Source organism: Anomaloglossus baeobatrachus, chromosome 3 (assembly GCF_048569485.1).
Source record: "Anomaloglossus baeobatrachus isolate aAnoBae1 chromosome 3, aAnoBae1.hap1, whole genome shotgun sequence".
NCBI lineage: Eukaryota > Metazoa > Chordata > Amphibia > Anura > Aromobatidae > Anomaloglossus > Anomaloglossus baeobatrachus.
The window spans coordinates 155,420,866-155,431,777 of record NC_134355.1 but is presented as its reverse complement, the minus strand read 5'-3'; the positions used below and the strand labels follow the sequence as shown (position 1 = coordinate 155,431,777).

The 10,912-nt window shown below is 50.8% G+C and overlaps 1 long non-coding RNA gene across 1 annotated transcript; it reads left to right on the top strand.

Moving 5' to 3' along the window:
* Nucleotides 1–4,389: 4,389 nt before the first annotated feature.
* Nucleotides 4,390–9,591, top strand: LOC142295088 (uncharacterized). The gene is made up of 3 exons (XR_012751360.1): nucleotides 4,390–4,946; nucleotides 7,250–7,381; nucleotides 9,402–9,591. It is a non-coding gene; the product is annotated as an uncharacterized LOC142295088 (long non-coding RNA).
* The last annotated feature ends 1,321 nt before the right edge of the window (nucleotides 9,592–10,912 follow it).

The window sequence follows — 10,912 nt, the reverse complement described above, 5'->3', positions numbered from 1 at the left end:
CAGCCGGAATGGTATAGATGGCACTACGGTGAGACACAGGATTAGAACCAGATATCACATGCACGGATAACAAATAATAGCACAAACGGATCTGGACACTGGCAATCCACTAATAGAGGCATTGCTCGGGCGCCTGCTGCCAGGGGAGGTGAACTTAAATACCATATGGCAACAGGTGACCTCTGAGGTCACTTCCAGGTAATTGGGCGCTACCACTTTAAGAAAGGGGGCGTGGCCTCGCGCGCAGCCTAGAATCAGACACTGCAGAACTATGTGTGCTCTGCAGACAGGAAGAGGCTGAAGCAGCCCCAGGGGCATGATGTCTGACCCGGGAGTGAGCAGGAGCAAAGTCATGAGACCGGTAAGAGGAAGACCATCGCTGCCTGGGGCTATGACTGGGAGTGCAAGTGGGAGACATGCTGGGACTGGGCACATGTGAGGGAGCGCGCCCCCACGGGGTCTGGTGGGACCAGGCGCTACACCCGCCGGTACCGACAGCGGGAATCCGGTCCGGAGGCCGTGCACAGGCAGGGTACCTGGACCCTAGGACGAGGAAGGTTGCAAGCCCCTTGTTAATTCACCAGCAGGAACAAGGTTTCAGGCCTTGTTCTAGAAAAGCCCAGAAAGCAAAACGGAAGCCCAACGCGGGGGATAGGGTGTCTGCCAGAACCCACTGAAATCCCAAGGGTCAGATTTTGCAAGCAACGGCTCCCTCTGTATACAAAGCCACAGGGGAGTGGATTTCTCCCATTCCAAGCGGGTTAAGTCAACACACAGCAGAACACAAGTGCAGAAGGAAGGGTCCCTACCTTGCTAACCCATGTGCGGGACCAGCACACCTCTCCAATGGCAACCGGCATCCGGCCTTGGTTTACAGTACAGACTCTGCGTGGATTATTCTCAATCGTGAGTACACCGGTATCATCTGGTTTAGCCTGCCGACAGCGCCCCAGCACTGCTCCCCACCTACACCTGGGCCCCAGGACTACACCTCCCCTACCCGTTTTAGGGGATACCATCTTGCTGCACAACACCATCGGTCCCAGGCACTTGCACCAGAGGCAGCGGCGGTACCACCATCCTATCACCGTAACCCACGGGTGGCGTCACAGACAAAAACTATCCCCCCTGTAAATACCCCCTTTTCACTGTTGTGAGGACGGGCGGTTGAATGAGCCCCGGGTCCGGTCACCACTCAAGCCCCAGACACCATCCCGGATCCGAGTGCCCCCGAGCAGCCCCTCTGCCGCGGCGCGGCACCCGTCCGCAACAGTATATTAACCCCTGATGGTGTATAGGCCGCTCGTTAACGAGATGTTGTTGGGGTCAAGGAATTTGTGACGCACATTCGGCCTCGTTAGCGACGTCGTTGCGTGTGAAACGTACGAACGACCGCTAACAATCACAAATACTCACCTTATCGTTGATAGTTGACATGTCGTTCTAATCCCAAATATCGTTGATGGTGCTGAATGCAGATTGTTCGTCGATCCTGAGGCAGCACACATCGCTATGTGTGACACCTCAGGAACGACGAACAACACCTTACCTGCGTCCTCCAGCAACGAGGTGGGCGTCACTTTCTTTCGGCTGCTCTCCTCCCCTCCGCTTCTATTGGACGGCTGCTGTGTGACGTCGCTGTCTCGCTGCACGAACCGCCTCCTTAGGCTGCTTTCACACTAAGTTTTTTTAACATGCGTCATGAACTTTTTTTGCTGTAAAAGTGGATCCTGCTTTTACAGCAAAAAAACGCATGCAAACGCATGTGTTATTTTGCAGGATCCTGTCACTTTAAGTTTATGGGCGGGCATTGGAGTCATGTGATCGGGAGTCAGTGGAACTGAACGTGATAGACTGGGAGCCGGCTCGTAACCAAGGTAAACATCGGGTAACTTGCTTGGATACCCGATATTTATCTTTGTTACGAGTGTCTGCAGATGCTAGGAGGCGGGCTCCCTGCACACGTAACCAACGTAAACATCAGGTAACTAAGAGAAACACTTTCCTTGGTTACTCGATATTTATCTTGGTTACGAGTGTCTGCAACTCTCAGGCAGGGGAGAGAGAGAGGAGAGGGAGAGGAGAGGGAGAGGGAGGGGAGAGAGGGAGGTGGAGAGAGACAGAGAGGGAGGGGGAGAGAGAGAGACTGATCACTCGAGGCTGGTTTCTGTGCATGCTCAGTAGAGCAAGCAGGATCCTGTCTATCAGCATGCCAGCGTTCACATGCGTTTGCATGCAGTATAGTCAGGATCCAGCAATTTTTTATTTGGACGCAGCTCAAAAACGCTACAAGTAGCGTTTTTGAAAAATGTTAAAAAACTGCAAGTCGCTGGATCCTCACTATAACGCACGCAAAACGCATGTGAACGCATGTTGACACGAGTCCATTGCAAATGCATTGAAATGAAAACGCATTTGCACTGGATCCGTTTTTGCGTTAAAAAAAGTTCAGGACGCATGTTAAAAAAAGTGTGAAAGCAGCCTTAGAAAGGAGGTGGCGGTTCGCCGGCCACAGCGATGTCGCTAGGCAGGTAAGTCCGTGTGACGGGGACTAACGCTATTGTGCGCCACGGGCAGCGATTTGCCCGTGACACATAAACGACAGGGGCGGGTGCCTTCACGAGCGACATTGCTAGCGATGTCACTGCATGTAAATCGCCCTTATGTCTTGCCTGTTTTGGGTCTTTTAGTACACATTAAGGGAGATGACTTAAAGGTTTCAATGTTGGGGTACGACTGGTGTAATTGTGACCAGTATTTTCTGATTATAGTGTAGATTTTGGGTATTGACCGGTGGGATTCGTGTGGTAATCGGTCCTGTCTCTTGGGAGTCAGATCGGTATTTAGTCCGGGTTCTAGGATGCGTTGTTTCTCCATTGTAAGGAGCTTAGTGGAATAATGGCGGACTCGAAATTTTGCAAACATTTCCTCAAGACGGAGTGGTACCTTGATATCACCATAGGGCAACCATACAGTGTCAGGGTTAGTACTGTCAATTGGTGGCAGTGGGAGAGTGGAGTGGTCATTACATTATATGTGATAAGCTGGCGCTCCTGCGCTGTAGCTTCTATGTCTGTGATGAGGTGTAAGGAGATTGCAGTTTAACTCTCCCGTTGTCCCCAGAAGTGAGGACACCCTCCAGCAGCAGTGCAGTGAGACGAGGTCGCGTCACTGCTCTTCACTATGTCTGCTACTGTGAGGAGGAGATGTACTTATCTGTGCATTCGCAAGGAACAACAGTGATGCGACCACATCTCACAGCGCAGGCACCGGAGGGTGACCTCACTTCCAGGGGCAGAGGGAGATTTAAACTGCAATCTCCTTACACCTCATCACAAACACAGCAGCTACAGCGCAGGACCTGATCTGACAGTTACTGGAGGGCGGTGTAGTGGTTAACGATACTGCCCCAGACTGTGCAGCAAGGGGTTAATCCTGCTGCTGTTGTAATTGTCAGCCTCGTCCACATCCCTGGATCCTGCTCTCCCTGGGGAGGAGGGGACTCCTCCCAGCTCCTCCTTAGAGTTTGAGGCCCATTATATCACGTGCCCCTTTCCTATATATAGGGAGTCGGGGGTGAAGTTTCCCCCTCTTCCCCTGGGGGTTTCCAGGATTCGGCAGCAGCTCGTGCCTCTGCCCGGTGGAAGCAGGAGAAAACCCGATGGACCCACAGATCATTGAGACGCTGCGGGCCCATGCGCGGCAGGAAGGTGAGGGATGGCTGGCCCGTTTATTTGCGGAGCTCAGCTGTCCTCAGTCACAGTTAGGCGATGCATTGCCAAGCTCTGCAGTGCCTGCTGGGGAAATGTCTTTTCCCCCGGGTGCTGTACCGCGAGGCCGCCGCTCGTCCCGACGCTCCCGCCCCCCTAACAGATTCAGCCCGTCTGCACACCCGGTCTCTGTCTCCGGAGGTCGCAGCACCAGAGCGCGGACTTTGGCCACGCCCACTTCCCCTCCAGTTCTCTCACGTGAGTCAGCGTTCTTCCCAGCGCCGCCATCTTACCCCCTTCGGTCGGATCCCCAGGCATGCTCTGCTCCACGTGTGTGCTCTGCTCCTTCCCTGTCCCTGCTTCCAGCTGCTGCAGCAGGCTCTAATACACTCCCCTCGAGTGTCGCTCCCTCAGCCCCCCTCCCTGCTGTTTCCACAGCACAGTTTATGTCACCTCCCCTCACCTCCTCTACAGCTCCCAGCACTTTTAGTTCACTGACACAACGGCAGTGTTACATTAACCCCTTATATTCTGCCATGGGCAATAATAACACCTCTGCCTCCTCTTCTGGAGAGGCTTCAGGCTCTGTGTCTGCTGAACAGCCTGTAGCCCTGACCCAAGGGCCACAAATAGTACCCCCCTCCAACCCTAACCCCCCTCTTGCGTTGCATACCACTCCTGGTCAGCAGAGTTCACAATTAACCCTTGATGGCCAAGCTGTAGCTGCATTCAGTTTACCACCTACCTTGACCCCCCAGTTGCTGCAGCTTCCCCCTGCTTCACATGTTAATCCACAACTTCTTATGCCTAATGTCCAAATCATCGCAGACCCCAGGGGTCCCGCTTATGTCCTATCCAGTGATCAGTCCCGCCCCCACTCTGCGTCGCGTCGGTCGGATCGGCATAGTCAGCGCCGCTCGCCGGATCACAGGAGGCGCTCGAGGCATTCGTCACGAAATTCCTCCCGTACGCGCAGAAGCCGGCGTTCACGCTCGTCGGGTAGAAGTCGCCGTTCCAGGTCCTCCAGGTGGCGCTCTCCCTCTACGTCATCAGAGGGGTCAAGTGTCTCGAGAACAACTGGGGAGCGTGCACGGACATCAATGGCGCAGCCTGTGGGGACGCAAGGAGCACAGTCTACTACTGAAATGCCCGGGGATGTGAGGGATGCCCCTTCCCACGTCAGCGGTGGTGTATCATCGGCGATTCCCCCAGGGATGGCATCCACTTCAGCATCTGGTAAGTTCACGGAGGCTTGGGGGGGTTTAGACAGTTCAGCATTACCGCCGGTCCTGAAGGCCTTGGCAGATCATCTGGCTAAGCAGGGTTTGTCAATGCCGTCTCAGTCACCACAACCCCCTCAGGCAAGTATACACAAGGATTCCTTTTTCTGCGGGGTTACCCCGCTAGGTTCTCATGTAGAAGACGTTGTCAAACAAAAAATCTGGGACAACGCTTATATTGATATATGGTTTCTACTTTCTCCTGATCAACATACTGTTGATAAGGAACGCAGGTTTTTCACGGACAGGTCATATGATAGAAAGCCTAGAATAGCAAAAACAATTAATAATTGGTTGCAGGCCTTTTCAGTACTTGGCTGTATTATGGGACAGAAACACCCGGAGCGTTGCTCTGAGATGTTCATTTTATCAAGACCTAATCTATAGTTCATATAAGACACATGGTGGTTCTGGCTGGTGGCGGTATGATGAGGATTTTCGCCGCCGCCTCGGCCTTCATCCAGAAATCGGCTGGGGAGTAAGGGCGACAGATTCGTGGCTTCGTTTAATGACTATTCAAAAGCAATCGCACCCCTTTCAATCCGCGGCCACTGTGCCGGGATCTTCACAAGGTCCAGGCGCAGTGGCCGTGCGCCGTCCAGGAGCGTGCTGGTTGTTTAACGAGGGCCATTTCCGCTTCTTCGGGTTATGTAAATACAAACATGAGTGCTCCGCTTGTGGCGGAGCACATTCAGCCATTAAATGCCCTCGCCCCCCATCAAAACTCCCTGGGAAAAGCGGGAAACATGATCAAAAAGACCCCGGTGAGGGTAGCCGAGATGTCCCCTTGGCTAGACAAGTATCCCAATAAAGTCGCTGCTAGTCATATCAGGTTTGGTTTTTCTTTTGTTTTTTTCATACCGTTTAACTTGTCTAAATCCCCCATCTTTGCCAATAACCTTACGTCAGCCAGGAAACACCCAGAGATTTTAAGGGAAAAGGTTTACAAGGAGCTTTCATTAGGAAGGTTTGAGGGCCCATTTACAACTCCTCCTTTTTCCAATTTGCGAGTTTCTCCCCTCGGCCTTGTACCAAAAAAAGGAAACTGGAACATATCGCTTAATACACCACCTTTCTTATCCCCACGGCGAGTCAGTAAATGACGGTATCCCTCCTGAGGATTCCTCGGTATCCTATGCGTCCTTTGACAGTGCAATTGCCCTCATACGCGAGTCTGGTCCATCTGCATTGTTAGCTAAAACTGATATTGAATCGGCTTTCCGATTGTTACCGGTTCACCCAGACTGCTATCACCTGTTAGGTTGTTTCCTGGAAGGTAGCTATTTCTATGATGCCTGCCTACCCATGGGATGCTCTATCTCGTGCCACTATTTCGAACTTTTCAGTTCATTCCTTGAATGGGTAGTCCGTTATGAGACAGGCTCAAAATTCGTCACGCACTATCTGGACGATTTTCTATTCATTGGCTCCAAGGATTCAGATGCCTGTAGAACATTGTTGGACACATTCATAGGTCTAATGGTTAAGTTTGGTGTCCCATTGGCAAAGGATAAGACCGAGGGTCCAACCACTGTCTTGTCTTTTTTGGGCATTGAAATTGACACCACTGCTATGGTCTTTAGGCTACCAGCACAAAAAATTCATACCATGTTGCAATTGATCGAAGGATTTTGTTCGGTCAGGAAGGTTACTCTGCGGCAAATGCAGTCTTTATTGGGATCTTTGGCTTTTGCATGCAGGGTAATCCCAATGGGCAGGGCTTTTTCTAGACGTCTTTCATTGTCTACAAAAATGGCAAAACGCCCAGACCACAGAATCAGGATCACGAAACCCTTGCATTCTGATCTCATGATCTGGTCCCAATTTTTATCAAACTTCAACGGGTCTAATTACATTATGGGCCCTGTAGTATCTAACCAGGAGCTATCGCTGGTCACTGACGCATCCCCATCTGGTTTTTCTTCCATTTATGGTAATCAATGGTGTCGTTCCTCCTGGCCTCCTTCTTGGGAAAGCTCCGGCCTTTCTGGTAATGCCCCCTTGTTGGAATTGTTCCCTATTGTGGTGGCCGTTGAGTTGTGACATGACCATCTAGCTAACCGTAATATTTCTTTCCAATTAGAGAACCCCAGAACGGTCCATTGTATTAACCATCTATCTTCACCATACCTTCCTGTCCTGGCTCTCCTTCGCCACCTTGTGTTACTCTGCATGCAAAACAACATCTGGATTAGAGCACGACACGTTTCTTCTTCCCGGAGTCGTTCAGCATTTTTACTGTCTAACTCTTGTTTGCAGGATTTTGTGAGGCTCGTACCCAATGCCAGCTTGCAGGGTTGCCTGTGCCCTCCATGGCTGTGGGACCTGATAGAGATCAAATGATGGCGTGGATTCGGACGTCTGTTTCCCCTTCGACGTGGCAGCTTTATGGTAAGGCATGGCAGCAGTGGTTAATAATTGCAGGTCCTGGGATTAGCAGTTTTGACAGCTCCACCCAAACTGAGATTACACTCCGATATTTAATACACCTTTATATTTCGGGTTTTTCGGCCTCCATAGCTCAGAGGCATTTATCTGGCATTTCATTTCATTTCAGGCTAAGGGGTTGGTCTGACGTTACCAAATCCTTCATTATACGCCAATCCCTTAAGGGTTGGGCCAAATCCTGATCGTCTGTTGATAATAGATACCCCATTTCTTATTCAACCCTCATCAGGTTAATTGAAGCCAGCAAGGCGGTCTGTTCGAACCCCTGGGAGGGCTCCCTCTTGTCGTTAGCCTTTAGCCTGGCCTTCTTTGGTGCTCTCCGAGTTAGTGAGCTTGTTCCGCCATCTAGGCACAAGCCCGGCGGCCTTCAATTTAATGACATATTAATAACAGAATCCTTCATCCGTATCCGTAGGTCTAAAACTGACCAGTTGGGTAGAGGTACATGGATCAGGCTTTTCCCCGCTCCAGGCCCTGCTTGCCCATTGCGCCTTTTGACTGAATTTTTGGCTATGCGCACAATGGGCTCCGAGCTACTAATTCATGAAGATGGATCTCCCCTCACCAGATACCAATTTACTGTTCTTTTTCGGCGTTGTTTGACTGCGTCTGGATTGTCTCTAAATCATTTTGGTACGCATTCATTCCGTATTGGGGCTGCTACCGAGGCTGCCCGTGCCGGCTTGTCTGATTCTGATATTCAACGTATTGGTCGCTGGCGCTCAGCTTGCTTTGTTAGATATGTGCGCCCTGATTTAATTCAAGACTAATTTTCAGTTTACACTCCTTTTTAGGTCCGGCGACGCCTAAAATTTGGATCGTCGGACATTCCTATGTGTTTTGGGCTGCTCAAAGAGCCGGTAATCGTCCGGGTGGCCGTAATCTCGGATTCCACCACGTTGAACTTCTTTGGAGAGGTGTTCGGGGCCTGAGGTGGTCTCAGGTCCTGTCGGAGGTTGTGGATATCAGCAGGCAGTCCTCTGCTCCAACTATTTTAGTTCTTGACGCCGGCGGAAACGATATTGGGAACATTAGGTTGGCAGAATTGCTAACCATGATGCGGTCTGATTTGGATCGGTTTCCGGGGTTTTTCTCTGAACTCCGGATAGTTTGGTCAGAAATCATTCCGAGAGTGGTATGGCAGGGTTCCAGGGATGCGGAGGTGATCGATCGGACCCGGCGCACAGTCAATACCTGTATGTCTCGGTTTATTCGGTATCGCTCAGGTGTGGTGGTTCGCCATAGGCAATTGGAGGGTGACAATAGGAGACTTATGATGCCAGACGGAGTCCATTTGACAGATATCGGTCTTGACATATTTTTATCCGGTATCCAGGATGGCCTGGAACAAGCCTTTTTCCTGATGAGTGGGGTTCGGAGCCCAGTTTGAGACTGTTCTCCTTCTTGGCATGTTTAAACAGGAGTTTGGTGGGAGAGCGGAAGTCCACGGTCGTGTGTCTGAGATCCCTTCTCACCTCCGAAGTTGTTTGTTGATGTTTACATTTTATACGGAGTGAAAAATTTTATAAAAAATTTATATATCTAAGTAAAGCTGTGACCGATACCTGCCAAATATTGTGTCTGTGTGTTTTCTGTTGGGACGGGGATGTGTTTTAGAGTGTATAGTGTTGATTCATGTCTGTACAGTCTGGAGGGCGGTGTAGTGGTTAACGATACTGCCCCAGACTGTGCAGCAAGGGGTTAATCCTGCTGTTGTTGTAATTGTCAGCCTCGTCCACATCCCTGGATCCTGCTCTCCCTGGGGAGGAGGGGACTCCTCCCAGCTCCTCCTTAGAGTTTGAGCCCCATTATATCACGTGCCCCTTTCCTATATATAGGGAGTCGGGGGTGGGGTTTCCCCCTCTTCCCCTGGGGGTTTCCAGGATCCGGCAGCAGCTCGTCCCTCCCTGTTGCTATTCGTTTTCATTGTTTATGACATTATTCTCTTTTCTGTTGTCAACAGTTAATAACATTTTCTCAAGTGAAGTCACAGCGGCATGTTTAAACAGGAGTTTGGTGGGAGAGCGGAAGTCCACGGTCGTGTGTCTGAGATCCCTTCTCACCTCCGAAGTTGTTTGTTGATGTTTACATTTTATACGGAGTGAAAAATTTTATAAAAAATTTATATATCCAAGTAAAGCTGTGACCGATACCTGCCAAATATTGTGTCTGTGTGTTTTCTGTTGGGACGGGGATGTGTTTTAGAGGGAATAGTGTTGATTCATGTCTGTACAGTCTAACCCTGACACAGAGCTCAAGTTCAGGAAGACGTTACAGAGGCGTGCCTGATAAATATCTCCACGGTGAGGGGACCATCACCCTACCGACATTAGTGTCCGGGGCACAGTAGCAAAGAGGGAACCTGGGATCGATGACAGAGGTCAGACCCACGAGGGATTCAAGCTGCCTGCTGTACTGGCCAGGACGGAGACAATAGGAGGGGACCCCAAAAACGCTCCAAGCTACGGGGACCCATCAACTACAGACTACAGGGTGCATGGAAGTAAAGCTCATTAGTTCACTACACCACACTGGAAAAAAAGGGAATACCGGATTGGTATAGACCAGCACAAACCGGGTAGCAGCAACTCCTAAACCAGTGAGTAAAGCACAAGTTAAACCACAGCCCCTATGTTGTCTGAATTCTTCCCACACGTCTGCACCAGTATACTACAACCACCATCATCCTCCCCTGGGGCCTAGCTCTACTTGCGGAGAACCATCACACCTAAGCTGCCCAATACCATCGGCCCCAGCAGTGAGACTATGCAGCGTCGGCTTTCCCCATATAACCGCATACCGCAAGTGGCATCACAAAATAAAAAAAACTTTTTATTTTTAGTTTTCCCCTGTACAAAACCTTTTTTAAGCGTCCCCCAGGGTCACGGAAATGGGCAACGGCCACCCAGTAAATATACTGCCTGGGACCGAGTACCCCACAGCCCTGGGGTGCGTCAGCTTCTTGGCGTCACGAACAGGATTGGACTAGACCCATTAACACTGAGTAACGTGCGCCTTATGGACTGTGTTTTGTGATTGTACTTGTTGATTTGCCCGCAATCTTGTGTGACAGAAAATAGGATGGTGGTGAAAAGGGCGCAAACTAAAGTCCCGTCCCCTTGGAGTCACCAAGCAATGTTAAAACGAAACTACTGCAGGATGCTTCCGGATGTCACAGGAGAATGTCTGCTCCAGGGGATCATGTAGACAAACCAGGTTGTCCCAGGCTATGGACCACGGATATGCTCGAAGCGGACGTCCAGCAGCTGTGCTGGGCACTGAGTGCAGCAGCTCCAGCAGATCGAGGAGTGGAGAGTGGGTATGATGGAGACAGTGACGGCTATGCGGGCCCATGAGAACTGGGAGCCGCTTGCAGAGCTGCAGAGGGAGGACATAATACCAGAATCCTCCCTAATCTTACTGATCCATCTGCTGGTATCCTACCTCACCCAGGCTGCACCATCCGACCCGGCT